Below are 20,086 nucleotides of genomic sequence, written 5' to 3'. Positions count from 1 at the left end.
TAGTTGGATCTTAATCTTCCATATGTAGAAAGCAACGTCGTGAAAGAGACACACATGTTTCTTTCATCATATCGCTTATTGTTTTGACAAGACAAAAAGATAAACAAGCGTTGCTGTTAACTAAAACACAAGAAATTTGCATGTGCTTGTGTTTCCAACCTCTCTTAATTGGCCAATTTAGCAAGATCAATTTCTTATGGTCTTCTTAGGTTGAATTAAAATTGAGTGAACGTTACTAACTTCATTTAGTTATGGAATTGATTTTAACATGTTTGGAACTTTGGATGTTCAAGGGTAAAAATGTTTTTTTTTTCTTTCAAAAAATTATTTAAATTTAAAGTTAGAATTTGTAGTTTTTAACTTCTATAAATAATTTTAATATGAATTTAGTGTTCAATCAACTTTTACATGAATGTATATAAACATAAAATCACTTTATATTTAATTACTTTTAAGTCATTTTTACCAGGGTTGGTCCTAAGACTTAATTGATGTCGGACGAATCAATAAAGTTGTGACCTTTTAATTATCAAATGTCTTTATTCTTACGTTTTTTTATTGTAAAAGATTCATTCATAAGATTCTCTAAATTTGTAAAAAAAAAAAATCAAATTTTTTTTGCAATAGAATTAATAAAAACGAGTTAAAAAAAATATATGTATATACTACCAACTACGAAGTAGTAATAATAATTTGCTACCCATCTTTAAAAAAAAAAAAAAATTTGCTACCCCTAAAAAAATGGTGTCTTGAATGGCCGTCCATCTACTCCATGCTTAAGGCCAACCTTGATTTTTACAAAATCAATATCCAACAAGTTAAGGTGGGAACTAGCTGGTTACAAATTATATTCCATCATAGTTTTATTATTTCTCCTATTCATCGGAATTTCGTAATTAATATCTTTTTCCTTCGTCTGTGCTTAAATTTAGCACCTTCAACTCATTAAATTCTTAGCTCAAACTAGTTGACCTATCTAACCCAATGAACATATGTTATTTTGAATTTTAAAAAACAACCATGGAAAATATTAAAATCCTACATTTATTCATAAAACTATGAAGGAATGCTAGCTCTGCTTAATTTGTAAGGATAAGAAAACATGTATGCCTTCTAGAATAATCTCATGATTTACTTGGGCCTTTTCTCTAGGAAAAAAAATTCACTTTTGGTGGGAACTTTAATAGTGACCAAATTTTGAAGGGAAATGTTAACGAGTGTCCCCGGGGCACTCTTTAAGACCTTTAAAAGGTAACATTTTTTGAAAATTAATGTAATCATTGCATTGGAAATTGAAATTTTTGACCTTTTTTATGAAATCATTTCTTCTTTTGGAATGCTTAAAGAGTGCCCCGGAAGCACTCGTTAACAAGACCCAATTTTGAAAAACGGAATTAATTTGAAAGTGGTTACAACTGTTCCATCAGTTTCTTGTTGCTTATTTTTAATCAAATTATTTCTCAAATGATAACTATTGCAATTACAGTAAGCAAAGATAGATGATCTGATATGATGAAATTATTATGAATTACATCTATTGCTCTTGTCAATTAGTTGTTTGATTAATGTAGGATTAGATGTGGAAAAGCAATTGTTTTCAGGATAATGCAGAGGCATCTTAGTTTTTCAAGGGCAAACAGATTATGCTCCCTCTATTTCAAATGAACATAATTATGATCTTCCAAATATTTCCATTCATGAATTTTACTTCACAAATTTCCCATCATCATAGTTGTAAGCGTTAATGCTTTCAAACCACCTTTTGCTTTATTTGGATACCATTGTTTACAATTGTTAAAATGATTAAAATACTTTCTACTTAATTAGTACTGCTTGTTATGAAAGCCTTCCACATGATAAGATAGGCTTTGCAAAATAAATGCAAGTTTATAGCAAGTTTTTTTAAGACTATATGAATACCATTTTTTGACGTAATAAAACCAAATTATTAGCGTCATGCAGTCAATAAAGAATACGAGGATCAATGACACATTATATAACTGAACTGAACCTTTGCTCAAAAAAAAATGTTGACTAATTGACCATTAAAACTTTTCTGAATATTCTATTGTTATGTTACTTAATTGCTTATGTGTGTAATCATTTTAATGTAGTAGTTGCCTCTGCATAAGTATGAGAACATCTTTATTTTAATGTAGCAGTTCTGCAGAAGTATGGTGTCCCATACTTGTTGAATTGTTTAAGACTTTGTAAGCTTAGTTGGGTGACTATGCTGCTGTCCCCTTTTTTTCTGTTTTGCCTATATATTGTATCAGAAGCTTTTATTTTGAAGTATGAATGAAATTGCAGCATACTAAACATTGTTATTGTCCCTTTCTCTTCCATTTTTCCTTCTCTAATTTCTGTTTTCTGTTTTTGAGCTTATTGCTTCTGCTGCCATTACAAAAGCTAACAGTGGTATACAGAGCAGTGTTCTTAGAGGCTGTGAGAAAAAGAAAAAAATACACCCAGAAAACTTGTTAGAAATCAAATGGCTACTGGTAGTAATGTTGTAATTTCTATTCCTCAATTTTCTGAGGAAAGTTATCACATATGGGTTGTCAAAATGAAATCATGTTTGAAGTCTTTTGGCTTATGGGATTATGTAGATGAAGACAAGCAGGTTCCACCATTGCACGCTAATCCCACAGTAGCTCAAATGAAACACCATGAGGAGGAGAAATTGAAGAAGGAGAAAGCAGTTTCAGTTCTTCATTCAGCCTTGGCAGATGATGTGTTTACGGGAATCATGCACCTCGAAACAGCCAAGCAAATATGGGATGAGCTGGACGAAAGGTATGCTGGTGATGAAAGGGTAAGATCCATAAAGTTATTGACTCTTAAAAGGGAGTTTGAAATGCTGAAAATGAAGGAACATGAATCTGTCAAAGAATACACCTCAAAACTATCTCACTTGGTGAATCAAATGAGACTTCATGGTGAGGTTGTAGATGACAGCAAAGTAGTGGAAAAGATGTTGATCAGCTTACCCGACAAATTTGAAGCCAAAGTTGCTGCTATTGAAGAGTCATGTGATCTCAAGAAACTAACTGTTTCTGAGATGGTCAGCAAATTGTCAGCTCATGAACAAAGATTCTCTATGAGAATGGATGATGTTTCTGATGGGGCTTTTCAGGCCAACCACAAGCAGTCTGGGCAGAAGAAAAGGAACTACAAACATGGTGGTGATCAACAAGGAAAGAACAAAGATGATGGTAGTTCAAGTGGATCTGCAGCAAAGGACAGGTTCCCTCCTTGTCTAACTTGTAAAAGAACAAATCACTTGACAAAAGATTGCTTTTATAAGGGAAAACCCCAAATTAAATGCAATCACTGTCATCGATAGGGTCATAGAGAGAAGTTTTGTCGATTAAAACAAAACCAATCTCAACCACAACATGCACATCAGGTTAACTTCACTGATGAACAAGCCCATGAAGATCACTTGTTTATGGCCACTCATACATCTAGTTCTTCTTCAAAAGATGTATGGTATGTTGATAGTGGGTGCACAATCCACATGGCAAAAGAACCAAGTCTCTTCACCTCTTTGGACAAAGCGGTACGAACCAGAGTGAAGCTTGGAAATGGAAAAATTGTTCAGGCCAAAGGAAAAGGTACTGTTTATGTTCACACTAGCAAAGGTCCAAAATATATCCATGATGTTTTGTTGATTCCAGATCTGAGTCAAAATTTGCTAAGTGTTGCTCAGTTATTGAAGAAAGGATATTCAATTTCCTTTAAAAATAATGTTTGTGTCATAATGGATTCAACTGATTCTGAAGTTGTAAAGGTTGAAATGTGTGGAAATAGTTTTCCATTAAGTTTGAATCAAGTGAATCAAACAACACTTGTTTCCAAGCATGATGATTCTGCACTATGGCACAAAAGATATGGTCATTTTAATTTTAATGCATTAAAATTTCTGCAATCTCATGATATGGTGAGAGACATGCCAGAAATTAATTGCATTAATGATTTATGTGATGCTTGTCAACTTGGAAAAATGCATAGAAAGTCTTTTCAGTCAACAAATGTTACACGAGCAAAGGAAAAATTGGAGCTTGTTCATACCGACTTGTGTGGTCCTATGAGTATGCCCTCTCTTAGCCACAACAAGTACTTTCTATTGTTTATTGATGATCTGACTAGGATGACATGGGTGTATTTTCTGACAAGTAAAGCTCAAACTTTTAATGTCTTCAAAAAGTTTAGAGCTATGGTGGAGTCTCAAAGTGGCTGCAAAATCAAAGCTTTGAGATCTGACAACGGAAAGGAGTATACTTCCAATGAATTTAATTTGTTTTGTGAAGATATGGGCATTGTACATTAGCTGACAGTGAGCTACACACCTCAGCAAAATGGAGTTTCTGAGACGAAAAACAGAACAGTTATGGAGATGGCAAGATGTTTGATTGCTGAAAAGCAATTACCAAAAGGTTTTTGGGCTGAAGCTGTTTATACAGTAGTGTATCTCTTGAATAGGCTGCCAACAAGGGTTGTTCAAGAAAAAACACCAATTGAGGCATGGATAGGTGTGAAGCCTTCAGCTAAACATTTGAAGATCTTTGGATCAATATGTTATGTTCATGTTGTAGCAGCAAAAAGATCCAAATTGGATGACAAAGCTGAAATGGGGATTTTTCTGGGCTATGCAGCAAGCTCCAAAGGCTATAGAGTGTACAACTTGAAGACAAAACAAATTGTGATCACCAGAGACATTGATGTCGATGAAAATGCATATTGGGATTGGGAAAATGGTGAGGTTCAAAGAAGTACAAAATCTGCTGAAAGTGCTCCTGACAAACAAGAGCACACAACAAATGAAGATGAAAATCAGATAGCTGAATCTGATTCCCCAATTCTAAAGAGCAAATCTCTGGCTGAAGTTTATGAAAATTGCAATTTTGTTGTGAATGAACCTTCTAGTTTTGAAGAAGCTTCATTGATAACAAAATGGAAAGATGCAATGAAGGAGGAGCTGCTAGCCATTAATAAAAATGGTACATGGGAACTCACTCCAAGACCCAAAGATAAAAATGTGATAGGAGTTAAATGGGTTTACCGAACCAAGTTAAATCCTGATGGTTCCATTCACAAACACAAAGCAAGGCTTGTTGTGAAAGGATATTCTCAAATGGCTGGAATTGATTATGGTGATACATTTGCACCGGTTGCTAGGCATGAAACAATTCGGTTGATTGTTGCTCTATCAGCACAATATGGATGGAAAATCTTTCATTTGGATGTCAAATCGGCATTCTTAAATGGAATCATGGAGGAGGAAATTTATGTTGAATAACCTGCTGGTTTTATTGTTGCATGTCATGAAGACAGTGTTTATAGGCTTCACAAAGCCTTGTATGGGCTGAAACAGGCGCCTAGAGCCTGGTACAGCAGTGGTACAGCAGAATTGACTCACATTTTCTACAAAATGATTTCAGGAGGAGTCAAAATGAGCCTACACTTTATGTTAAAGATTGTAGCAATGGGAAGAGGATTATAGTTTCTCTTTATGTTGATGACTTGTTGATTACCGGTAACGACATTGATGAGATTAACAAGTTTAAGAAGAGCATGCTGCAGGTCTTTGAAATGACGGACCTGGGATTGATGAAGTATTTTTTGGGAATGGAATTCCATCAGCTTGATGATGGAATATGTAACACCCTATTTCTATTAAGCGGTAAAACGCGCGAATACATCAGAAATATTCTAGAAATAGATGCTACGTCTCAAAACAAACCAACTAATATCATGCATATATATAATATTTCAACGGTCACAGCGGAATTCAAATCATAAACTTCAACATATACATGCCATGGTCAAATAAATCCTCATATGAAAATACTCCAAGTCCGACAAGTGGACAATAGCAACAACATAGCAACAGAATCCAAAACAACAAACAGACGCTAATCCTAATCAGAGCCTAGATACTACGACACTGACACGACAACGGAGAAAGCTCCCGTCGTCCAAACATCCAACAAGCAAACTCACCAAGCGTCTAGTCCTGCACAACATCTACCCATCCATACAGACAGGTAGGCGGTCGAAACCACTGGGGTAAGTATTACATTAATCATAATCAGATCACAGAAAACAGATATAATTATAAAAGAATTCATAAGTATTGGCATGCATGTTCAACATCAACATTCAACCATACAAGCAATACAAGTCCACACTTACCACCCATCATTAACAATCACAAACACAACCATCTGACAATTCAATTTATGCAATGCGCCTAGACTTGACACATATATGCATGTGGTACCAGATCAACAACAATAGATGCCACAAAAACATCTAAGTAAGAGTACACCTCCTCTTACTATGTAAAAGTACACCTCCTTTTACATTTCAACAACAACAACAACATGGTATGATGCATGGACATATAGCAATGACTCGATAATGCACAACTCCAACATAACAACTATCAAAAACAATGTAAAAGTACACCTCCTTTTACATTTCAACAAATCAACAACATTGCATTATCAAGAATCATGCCCATACATTCAACAATCACATCTCACATAAAATTCATCAACATTCATCAACATCGATTTACAATTCATTTCCATTTACATCGCATAAATCAAGTAAAATGGAATAACACAACAATTTATGATAAACATCATTCTCAATCTTCCACAATCATTCAAACACAGTTATTTAATCATATGTGACCATTCACAGAAGATTCATAAGACTTTAGTTCATCAAGGTTCATTTCTACAAAGTTCGTCTCCAAAAGTCACCATTTAAAAATAATAGAAGTTATGAACCAAAACCAACTCTACAAGCTCAATTGTCTATGCCATGTATTCTCACAAGTCACTTATAGGTGCAGTAGAGGATACATAAGCATTTCATCAGCCAAAAACGACGAATTCAAGAAAAACCCAAAGTTCGTCTCACTTTTTCACTTTTCACAAAATTTTCCATTTTCAAAGCAAAACAAGTTCAAACTTGATAGAACCAGTCACAACCATTTTTAAAAATCATATAAACAATATACAACCCTAATCCCACTTCAATTTCCGGAGAAAACGAGTTTTTGGAAAAATTGACGTTTGGACCGTTTTCACAAAAGTTAGATAAATTCAAGTCCAAACCAACTCAAATCTTGTTCCAGTAGGATTAAAGGTGTAAACAGGTGTTAATTAAGTCCAAAGAAACATTTTAGAAGTATTGGATTGGTCCCCCAAGGCTCAAACAATTAAAACAGAAAAATCATTTCTGGGCAGTTTCGCTATTAGCGAAATCTGCGCTATTAGCGAAATTCTTCAGACAATTTCGCTAATAGCGAAATTTTCGCTATCAGCGAAAAAAGTCCAGAGAGTTTCGCTATTAGCGAAGTTCTGGCGAATTTCTTCAGCTGTTACGAGTTTTCACCCCATTTTCACCCAAAATCCCATTTTTCAATTCCCCAACTCCCAATTCACGTTCCAGAAAATGTTTATGGGTTCAATTAAGTTCAATACACTTAAACAAACATGATTCAAGCATTAAAAACAACAACATAGCTCATTTCATCAAATTCACCCAATTTTCTCAAAACACCAACACAACCACAAATCTCCTCATGAATCCACAAACAACGATTCCAGTTACATAATTTTGATTCCAACAGTTCAACAGTCATCAACAACAACTAATGAACACAAATTCATGCACAATTCAACATCACAACCTCATTTTCATCAAAATTGCTCAAGAACACAATATACCCACAAATGCATAATTCAACATGTTAATTCACATACTAACATGCAATTATCATACAAATCATGTTCTCAATCATAACAACAACAATTATGCACGAATTCAGAGCAAATGGATTCAATTTATCAATTTCATAAAAATGGGTTTAAATGAAAAATGATGAAATTATGATAAAAAAACTAACCCCCTTACCTCTAACACCAAGAATCTTTAATTCAAGCCTCAATTTAGCTCCTAGGTGTTGAATCCCCTCTTCTAGCTCTAGCCCTTGTTCTTGTTGTTGTCTCTAGTCTCTATCTCTTCTCTTCCCAAATGAAATGAAATGAATAATGTTGTGAAACCTAATTTTCACCAACAACTAGAGTTTATATATATGCTCTATTCAATTGGGCTTATCTCTCAACCTTAATGGGCCTAACCCATTTCTATTCTAACACCCCAAAATGTCACTACTCACTTAACGGTAAATTACAACACTAACGGTCACTTACCGGTAAATAAAATGATTACTACACCCTCTCTAGTAACTTGGTAAAACAACACTCTTACTAATACTTGAAATAATAATCCTCAACCAAAATTACAAAATTACCCCTACTCTCAAAATGACCAAAATGCCCCTAAGTCCAAAATGACTAAAACACCCTCCTACACCGAATTCTACAATTCCCAATCAAAAATACACACAGATGCATATAATCACATAATAGCACACACAACACACATAAATAAATAATAAAATAAATCTAGCGAAAATCGGACTGTTGCAGAATATTTCTTTCACAAAAGAAATATGCTAATGATGTGCTGAAAAAATTCAAATTGGAGAGTTGTAAATCTGTTTCAACACCTCTTGCTGTAAATGAAAAACTCTCAAAATCTGATGGAGATGCTAAGGCTGATGTTACTCAATATAGGAGTTTGATTGGTTGTCTTCTTTACTTGACTGCAACTAGACCAGATTTGATGTTCTCTGCTAGATTGCTTTCAAGGTTCATGCATTCACCAAGTGTAACACACTTAGGTGTGGGCAAAAGAGTGTTGAGGTACATAAAAGGTACTACTGATTTTGGTATCTGGTACAACAAAGGTGATGGTAAGATTGAAGGCTTTGTTGATAGTGATTGGGCTGGATCTGTTGATGATTCTAAAAGCACAAGTGGTTATGTTTTTTCACTTGGTAGTGGTGTATTTTCATGGAATTCCAAAAAACAAGATGTGGTTGCTCAATCCTCAGCTGAAGCTGAGTATATTGCTGCTGCAGCTGCATCAAATCAAGCTATTTGGATCAAAAAGGTATTGAGTGATCTGAATCATGTACAAGAGGAACCAATTGTGCTATGGTGTGACAACAAATCAGCTATAGCAATTGCCAAAAATCCCATTCAACATGGAAGAACAAAGCATATCAATGTCAAATTTCATGCTATAAGAGAAGCTGAACAGAATGGAGATGTAAAATTGCAGCACTGCAGTTCTGAAGAACAATTGGCAGACATTTTAACTAAGGCACTTCCTAGTGCCAAGTTCATGGAGCTAAGAAGCAAGCTGGGAGTATTCCAGAAAAGTTTTAAGGAGGAGTGTTGACTAATTGACCATTAAAACTTTTCTGAATATTCTATTGTTATGTTAGTTAATTGCTTATGTGTGTAATCATTTTAATGTAGTAGTTGCCTTTGCATAAGTATGGGAACATCTTTATTTTAATGTAGCAGTTCTGCAGAAGTATGGTGTCCCATACTTGTTGAATTGTTGAAGACTTTGTAAGCTTAGTTGGGTGACTATGCTGCTGTCCCCTTTTTTCTGTTTTGCCTATATATTGTATCAGAAGCTTTTATTTTGAAATATGAATGAAATTGCAGCATACTAAACATTGTTATTGTCCCTTTCTCTTCCATTTTTCCTTCTCTAATTTCTGTTTTCTGTTTTTGAGCTTATTGCTTCTACTGCCATTACAAAAGCTAACAAAAAAAACTGAACTGAACCTATTAAAATCATGTCATGTCATACATGATGTCATTGAAGCAATCAAATTCCAATTCTAGTGTTATGGTGTTTAACTTGTTATGAATTGTTCTGTAGTGCTTGTATTTAACCAGTTGAAGTGTTTTGAATTTTTACTAATTTTTCAGCTGTTAAACCTTTTAACTCAATTTCTGCCCTAACCTTAAAGTTATTTGAATAAGAAAAACGAGATAGTATTAGATATTTTTAGGTCAAAGTACTGACGCATGACTTTATTGTAGTAATTTATAAATTAAAATACTAAATTGGATTAAAAAAACATTGTAAAGGGGAAAAAAAATTCCAAATTCATATCAATAGGGATCAAATGTATTGTTAGACCTTCTAGCCATTTCAACATTTATAATACACACATTTAAAGAAAATGAAATACATTTTATATTTAGAAAAGAGAGATATAGTCTTTCTTTAATCTCCCAAAAAAAAAGTCTTTCTTTAATCTCTTTGATTTATAGCACTGTGCATTGGACCTGAACCAGGCACGGATCTAGTGTGGGGGCAATGGGGTCAAGCGACCCCACTTGCCTCCACATGTGTATTGTATTTTTAACCTAAAATTGGATATATATCTAGTTTGACCCATCTTTATATAGTAATCCCTCCGTTTCAAAACGAGTGTCGCTTTAGCCAAAAAAAAATTGTTTCAAAATGAATGTCACTTTCAATTTCCAATGCAATAATAACTTTTTCTTTTCAATTGTACCCTCCAATTAATACTCTGCACACTACTTCCAAAGTATTACTTTTAAAACTAACCAAATAGTTAATAAGGATAATTTGGTAAAATAATCATCCTCTTCCTTTTAATCATTGCATTTCTTAATATGCGTGTAAACACCTAAAACGACATTCATTATTGTCTTCACATGGTCTATTTATTACACTATAAAAATTACAAAACTAAGAATGATCCTAATGAGTGTTCTAAGAGCACTAGTTAATAAATCAAAAGAAGTAGTTTTTTTTTTATAAAAAGTTGTTATAATTATTATATCGATACAAATAATGCTTATTTTTAAGATAAAATTTTCTTTTATGAAATCTTCAACCAATTATCTCATAGCATATTGTTGGCAAGACCATACAACTACTATTATAATATAAACTATTCTTATATTTGTTAAAAAAGGTTGTGACTGACGCTACGTTTGTGCTGAAAAAATAATTAATTATGGTTATATTTTTTATACTATGCTAGAAATGGACAAATATTTTTTAAAAAAATAACATTTTAGCACAATTATAAATATAACTTGTATAATTTTCGCACGCTTACGCGTTTATAACGTTTTATATAAATTTTTATGATATAACTTGACCCCACTCGAACCATGAACGAAGTAAAGGGATGAGATAAAAGCATATTGACTAGTCAATGTCATGTCCTAATTCTTGACTGGAGAGGACACCAAAGGCCTCAGCCCTTCCATCCCAAGCTATTCAAGGGTACCCCTTATTTTGTCCTCTGCTTCCGGTTGTCGCGCAATCCCTTCTACAGCTTGCCCTGCAGCTGTACCTTGACCAACTCCAGGTCCAATAGAAGCATGGATCCGTCACTGACCTGAACAATAAGCTTAATTAAAGGTATGTCCTACAAAGATTAATATCACATAATCCCATATGGACAATAATGCCACACATTTCTTTCCTTATGTAAGTCATCTTGGCTGCAGAATATAAATGGGGGACCAGGGGCCACAATTACTAAAATTTCCACATACACAAAAACACACATATATAAACAATCCCAGCTCACTTGTACAGCATATTGTACAAGTGATTTTGGATTAGATTTGTCTCAACTATTGTCTGTCTTGATTATTAGGACGGTTCAATTAGAGAACTTGACATACCTATTGACTCTTACCTTCGATGACTAAGGTTCAGTTAAGCATATACATGCCATGAATCAGTCCTTCCCATACATGCATGTTTCTTGTACAATATTTTTTCAAACAAGGTGGCACCTTACCCTCTATGGCTGCGAATCTTTATCTCTATATTTATATACAGACTAAACGCGTTAATCATAAGCAAGCATATTTATTTATTGTCAAAACTTAAAACAATTCTGATAATTCATTTGTCCTGGAAACATAGACATCAATTTTGATTTTTGGGAAGGAAAAAAAACATTGCTTCAATTATGTAGTGATCAAATTCACTTTTTGTCATTGTACACAAAAATATATTTTTTTGTCACAAATAGGTGAATATCCAAAGGACAACGAAGCCGACATATATTATAGGCATATATATACAGCAAGAGTAATGGGGCATATACATACATTTTTTGTTCTGTCAATAAAATACAAGCACATTTTTATTTTAATATTTGGAGTTTGACTTAGCTGAACAACTCATATGGGATTGGTAAGTATAAGATGGTGGCATTTACAGTCTGTTTGTTTGAAGAGAAAGAAAGAAGAGAAGAGAGAAATTGAGAAGAGATTGTACTTTTCTCTTGTTTGGTATGGAGAGAAATAGGGAAGAGAGATTACAAAATGATGGGACCCACTACTTTTTACTTTCTCTCCACTGGAGCGATGAAATGGGAGAGAGCGATGAAATGGGAGAGAAGTGTCTTATTATTTGTTGTTCCATTTTCACCCTTGTTTCCAAATATTATATTTTATTATGGTTTATGAATGGTTCTAATAAAATTGAACATTGTAGCTGAAGGCATTCATGAAACGGTGACAAAAAATACATGTTGAACGCAAAGGCAACTAGGCTTGCTATTTTGAATCATCATAGGAGAAAAATAAGACATGGGATGTAGATAATTAGGTTTTTATTAATCAAATCAAATTCTGTAAAAAAAAAGGCTTTTTAATCAAATAAAACATATATATATGGAGATGGGAACATAATGAATGATTAGGGCCCCCTAAAAAAATGAATAATTAGGGAATTAGATGATGAATCGGAATTAGATGATGAATCGGTGTAGACGGTGGGAGTGTGATAATTCACTCCTGATGCATGATTTTTTTAAATATATATAGTAAACTTAATTGTTTAAATTTAAATTAAAATAACTAATTTCAATATCATTTTAAATAAAATAAAAGAATAAATTACAAATAGTTTAGATTAATCAAACTAATTATTAAATTACTCTTAATAGAATTTTTCAAGATTCAAGGGTATTTTGGTACTTTTGTAAATAATCAATACTTCTCTCTTCTCTATTTCTTTTATTTATCTCTTATACCAAACAACACATCAAATCTACTCTATTTCTCACTTCTTTCTCTCTTTTCACACTCTCTCTTGCCTATTTCTCTCTTCACAACTTCTCTCCTAAACCAAACACACCCTTAGGGTGGGTGAGGGAAAGAGTTTCCCATCATGGGAAAGTTGCTTGTTTACCGTTAGATTAAAGCGGAGCATTGATGTTATCATAGTCAATCCACACTAAATCTTTTTTAGTTTGTCTTCAACCTTATCAACCTCCAACCACAACCACCGTTAATGACATCACTCGAATACCAACCCAGATTTTCCATTGCCGTCGTGTTTCCGACGTGGCTGTACAACCGTACCAACCTCTGGTACTCGATCTTTCCAAAACTGCTTCACTGGCCAAATCCCCGACGACATAAACAACCTCAAAACACTCATCTCAACCTCGGCGGCAACAACTTCACCGGCGACATTACGGCGGCGATAAAGATGATGAACTTCGACAGTTGTTGAAGCTTAGAAAAAAGATCTTCATAGAAGTGAAAATGATGAACTGTAATTTTAATGAGCTTAATATCTCTTCAAGATAAGATTGGATCTACAGTAAATTTTAATATCCATTTAGTTGAATTGATTGGAACTGTGCTAGACATGATGAACTGTAATTTTAATATGAGTTATTCTGCTTTGTTTCGCTGAAAAATATCAATAGAAGAAAACATAAGCCGGAGAAGATGACCGGAAACTCACTGGCGATGGCTCGCCGGTGATGTGCTCAAAATGAAAGGGTAAGTGGTTCAATAGAGAGAACTCGCGATGAGGATCACATATCTGGTGTTTGTTTTCCTTCGGCATTTTCAAGGTTGTCGGAAATGGCTTCTAAAGAAGATAATTGGTGGGTTTTTGTCAATGAGATCGAAAACAGAATTGAAGAAGTGAAATAGAAGCATATTAAGATTTAGAGTTATGTATATGATGTGGGATGCACAACCCAAAGGTGCGGCGGTAATGTTAGAAGTGAAATAGAAAACACAGAATTTAAGAACGTGAATTGAAGGCAAGAAAAAGGTAGGTGGTGCTGTTAGAGTGGTGGTGGTGGAAGATGGTGTGGAAAAAATATAGTGTTTGGAGAATATGATAATACTATGTTTTTTATTTGATCCAATGATCAAAATCAACTTTCCCATGATGGGAAACTCTTTCCCTCACCCACCCTAAATGCCACCGTATAAGATAAGATAAGGGTATGTATTATGGTGGCATTTAGGGTGGGTGAGGGAAAGAATTTCCCACCATGGGAAAGTATTTTTTGACCATTAGATCAAGTACTGAACACATCTTTATCATGGTCTGTCAGTATCAAATCTAACCACTCACCCTCTACTTCATCTTCCTCTTTGCCCCCACCACTTTACCGGATCTTTCTTCCACCGTTCAACCACAGTGGCCACCGCAGCCAACCTCCGCTCACCCACGATTAGCAACCTCTTCACGGCACTGTTCCTTCGCCCACTCTTCTGCTCCGATCTTGTCTTCCTCGACAATCGGGAAATCGAGCTGTTCTCTGATATTATATTGTTTAACACCTTTTCTGTCAAATTTATTTATTTTCAATCAAATCCAAAAAACAATTAAAATTGAAAAGTTCTTAATTTGGAGAAGAACATTTCAGTGATAATTAAATATACAAATAGGTTTCTTAAACGTGAATAGGATAATTTGGAGAAGAGATATTTTTTTTACTGGAAAGAGGTTTTGGAATTTCAGTGATTAGATTGAGATTGGACATGAACACAATGTGGGTTTGAGTTCACTGTTGGTGGGTGGTGGAAGTGAGAAAATTCCAACAAAGGGGGACAAATTTAAACCTCCCACATTGTTGAACAAATCTTTGATTTTTTTCATCACATCTTGGACAGAGATATCCATCAGACCCGTTTGTGAATTCGGGTTTGGGTCATAACCAAAATGCTAGAAATGGTGAATCAGAAATATTTTGTTTTGCAAAATGGTAATTCAAGCTATTGGAAAGGGAACCATGTTGATAACTAAGTGAATTTTGACTTTTGAGAGGTTGCTGGGTGGTGGTAAGTGGTAACCTGACGAAGGGGGAAGGGAGGACACGAAGGAGAGGGAACTTGGTGAGAGATAATGTTAAAAAAATATAGTGTTGGGAGTGTATGATAATATCATGCTCTTATTTTGATCTAATGGTAAAAAAAATACTTTCCTATAGTGGGAAATTCTTTCCCTCACCCACCCTAAATGCCACCATGTATTATGGAGATTAGAATTTTAAAAGCATCTTTCTAATGAAAATTTAAATATAATTACAACGTTCGATTGGATGTCTGAATTAGGACATAACTTAAGACCCCCGGAAGTTCATAATGTCAGAACAAATAGGCAATCAAAGAAAAGATATCAATAGCATATAAATTTAATATAATATTTGTAACAAAAAAATAAGTATTATATATTGATTGGAGAAGATACTTTTTGAGTTTAGAACATGTTAATGAAAAAACAAAGCACTTGGAGACAAATTACTATTTTGGCAGTTTCTGTGTCATGAATAACTCGCAGGGAATATTGTACAATTTGTGCCATCTCAGAAAGACAAATGAAAAGTTTAACTTAATATGCATCCAGTGTCCCAATTACTTCTATTCCAAGATATTAAAAAATCTTCCATAATTTCTTTTGAATGGAAAAAATACATCACTTTTTCAATTTTATTTTTTCAAAATATTATGCATTATTACTCCAAGGAAACAATAATGAATGTTTTACAATAATTTTCAAGGAGAATTGAAATATGTCCTTTGAAATTATGCAATGTCAAAACAAACTTACCACTAAGCTGAATTAGCTTAAACGATTATTGTTAAAATTTGAGGCATTTTATTGTTGTTGTTTAAAATTATTGAAGCCAATGGCTATAAATGACCGGTTTTTTCTTCTGTATAACCCTAAATGGAGGAGAGTCAGGTTAAAAGAGATAGAGGAAGACCTAAGAAAACCATTAGAGAAACCTTTCGAAAAGATTTAGAGGTCAATGAGTTGGATCTAAAATATGGTTTTTGATAGAACACTATGACGTCATTTGATCCATGTAGCCGACCTCACTTAGTGGGATAAGGCTTGGTTGTTGTTGTTGTTGTATAACCCTAAATATTGTTTCTTTAAGATATAGATATTTCAATTGGTTAATAGTTTTTTTAAAGCTAATTTATTGTTGTTGTTTATAGTTTATATATATGTAACTTGGTAGCCATGATATTGCTCCTGTAATATACCGGCTAGGTTGAAAGACTTTAGAGATGTTCTGAGTTCCATAATAAAAAAGAGGTTCTTAGAAAGAAAAAGTAAAAAGAGTTTAGAGGAGCCCTCTTTGATGATACGAATCTCATTCAATTTTTATTTTTAATAAAATTGATTCAATTTACCGAAAGTTGGAATTGGCTCTTTGATGATACGAATCTCATTCAATTTTTATTTTTAATAAAATTGACTCAATTTACCGAAAGTCGGAATTGGAGTTATTTTACACTATAAAGGACGCGGTTCATCCATAGAGAGCATAGTTTTAAAACTCGGACCGGACCGGCAGGTCGAAACGGTCCTACCGGAAACCGGTGGGTAAGCCGGTTCGGTTCACTTTTTGGATCGGTTATGCTATTGACTCGCTACGAACCGGTGCAACTCGGCCAGAACCGGAATAAACCGGTGACTAGGTGGTCTTTTCAAACCGGCCGGGTCAACACAAGGGCCTGTTATATTTTTTCAAAAAAAATTCCATTTTGCCTAGCCAGGGAATCGAACCAACAACAAACATAAACCGGTGACTCGGCGGTCTTTTCAAACCGGCCGGGTCAACACAAGGGCCTGTTATATTTTTTCAAAAAAAATTCCTTTTTGCCAAGCCAGGGAATCGAACCAACAACGAACATTAACTAGAAATGAACGATGCAATACCAACACACCATGCAGTCGGTTGTGTTACTGGTTTACTTTTTATATTTTATATTAATTTCAATTGCAGAAGTTCACGACAACCTGCATATTTTTTTATAAAGCATTAGAAAGAAAAAAAACTTATAATTTAATGTTTCAATTATCTTTTTTCATAATTTTAGCTGAATGATATATTGTAAAATTATATTTTAAATTAAATCCAAATATTTTTAACACAAAAAATACACTTGCTTCTAAATATTGTTGTGATTAATAGCATATTTCTTTTGTCAAGAATAAAAATAGCGTAATTTATTTTTATGAAAATCATTTTTGTGCTTAAAATTATTTTTTGTATTTGATTGGTAATTGTATCATAGTCAATGGATTAAATTTGAAAAATAAATTTGAGAAATTATGTTAATTGTTTGACTTTTTATAAGTGTAATAATTTTTTTTAGAGAACAGAATCATATAATGTAATACAAGATTTTCATTATAAAGACCGAGTGACACAATCGAGTCAACCGATTTAATCCGATTCTTTCATGCGGTTCGATCAGTAACCCAGTGGTTCGACCATTAACTCAGTGACCTAATACCCTTACCGAATCGATTACCAATCCGAGTTTTAAAACTATAATAGAGAGGATTAGCCAAAATCTGTGAATATTTACTACCCAAACACAAAATCTTTTATCTTTATCATAGTAATCATTTGGGTTATTTTACACTATTGTATTATGATGACTAGCAATATCTCTCTATCTATCTCATAGCTAGATGAATGATGCCTAGTCATTTTTGGTCTCCCATTCAGTAGTGTATTTTGTAGTGGGACAAACCCGGCCCCTAACGAAATTTTGTTTTGGTTAGAAAGAAAGCTTTTCTATCGACCGAAAATTACCACATGAATTTGAGCATTTGTACCCACCAAGTGTAAGATTTAAAGACATAAAATTATAATTATAACAAACAAAATTATAATGGAACAGAGAAAGTATTATATTTCTACTCACTACTAAGTGTTTCATTATATTTTAAAAATATAAATTTCTATTTTATGTTTAAAAAATAAAATTTTATAACATAAAAAAAGTGCAATTTATATAGTATACGATTTGTATGATTGGTAAACATAATAATTTCTATTTCTACTCACTACTAAGTGTTTCATTATTATTTTTCTTTAAGCTTGGAGGCCTGAAAAATAGTCATATGCTAGATTATAGATGAAACTTAAATTTTAAATTTTTTTAATAGGGAAAACATGTACCTCCTATGGGTGTTGAGCCAAACCTTACAAACGATTTAATTAGACCGTTCTTTGTTTGAGATGACACTTCTCACCCCAAAACCGCTTCATATTTAGACATAAAAAACACAATTTAATGTTGTCCATAAATACATGTTGATATCAAGCGTGAGTAAAAGTCCACATTGGATGGAAAAATGGATGTTGGACACTTTATAAGTGAGAGAACCTATAAACCTAATACCTTAAAGTTTTGGGTTATAATGTGGTGTACAATTCATTTATATGATTATTCAAAGCTTAATGTGATGAAAGTCTTTCTGACCAAGGTGTTTAGGTGACGCGTCCCGTTGAGTGCCACCAACGACAGTGCAAGTTGATATGGATGGAAAAATTCCATTTGAAGGGGAGCACACTCATAAAGAATGGATGGATTCACACTTGACGGGAAGATTATTGGTATATATCAAGTGTGAGTAAAAGTTTCACATTTGATGAAAAGCAGATGTTGAATACTTGGTGAGAAGACCATAATAAACCTTATATATCTTGAGAATTTTTGTTAAAATATAACATCCAACTCACTTATATGATTGTTCTAAACTCAATGTGATGATCTCCTAAACTCACTCATGTGCACAATTTTAGAAATATAAGGTAGAGAAAACTGTTCTCTATAGTTAAATAAAGACTAGAGATTTAGGTGAATAAAAATAACTTCAATACGTTCAATTATTAAAAAAAATTAAAAAATTGATATTTGTCATAGCCAATGTTCGGATATTAAATGAGGATATTCCTTGAAATCGGAATTCAAATTTTGATTCATCATATCATAGTGGTTTAGTTCCTTCCATTAAACCTAATATCAGTTAGCCTAAATGTTTGAGTCTCACTTGTCAATAAACTGTAAAGTTTGGACTTGATTTATTTAACTCATCTATAACTTAATTTATTTGTACATGCCCAATTTTAAATTTTTTTATTTAAATAAAGTATTGAATGTATTTTTTATTTTTATATTATAATGTTCAAATAGAAATATTTCTTTCTCTCAAAAACAAAACAAAAAATGCAGTTTCTTTTTCTTTTTAATTTGTACAAGAAATATGCATATGATTCTAATTATATGACAATATAAATAAGCAATATAAGAATATGCATTTAATAAAAATAAAAGTTAAGTTTGCTGTTGAACCAAAAAATCAGTATTTTGAGCTTTTTAGTGTGGCCAAGTTAAGGCAGGGAAATATAATATTTTTCAGCAAACTGTACATACACGAGCCCAAGTATTACGGATCATTTCAATGACAGGCTCGAAAGAGTTGTGTTTATCTGAATGGGACAAGTACAACAACAACGTAAATAGGATATATACATACATATGATGTGGATGTAGACACGTCATGATTAACGTACGGGGTGTGTTCTGATCCATGGAGTATTTGCTCAGTTATGTTGCAATTGATTAAGTTGTCACCGTGGCTACAAAACTAAATGAGTAACACTTCACTTGCTTCAGCATAACTCTAATAAATCATTTGAAACACACATATAAGTGACAAAAAGTAAACGAAGAGTGAATTAATAATAATTCTAAAATACGTAATTAATTGATGTAAGCAAGTTTTGCCCATTAGTGCATGGTAGTATTAAATAGAGCAATCCCAAAGTCTGCAGATTTAATTACAGACATAATCTTTGGGGTACTGAGGCACTTTTGGACTCTGATGCGTTTTGTGATTTCAGTTTTAAATATAAAAAAAAAAATATTCAAAACATTTACACTGTGTTAGGTGATGAAAATCACAAAGTACTAAATTACTCTATCCACTCCTATATAAGAAACTAAAATAATACTGAAATTCTTCATTGATTCATTAAAAGGTCATACAATGCTTAAATAGGTAAATACAC

Source organism: Medicago sativa, chromosome 7 (assembly GCF_051527215.1).
Source record: "Medicago sativa cultivar Bolivia chromosome 7, Bolivia_mono, whole genome shotgun sequence".
NCBI lineage: Eukaryota > Viridiplantae > Streptophyta > Magnoliopsida > Fabales > Fabaceae > Medicago > Medicago sativa.
This window is presented reverse-complemented; position numbering follows the sequence as displayed.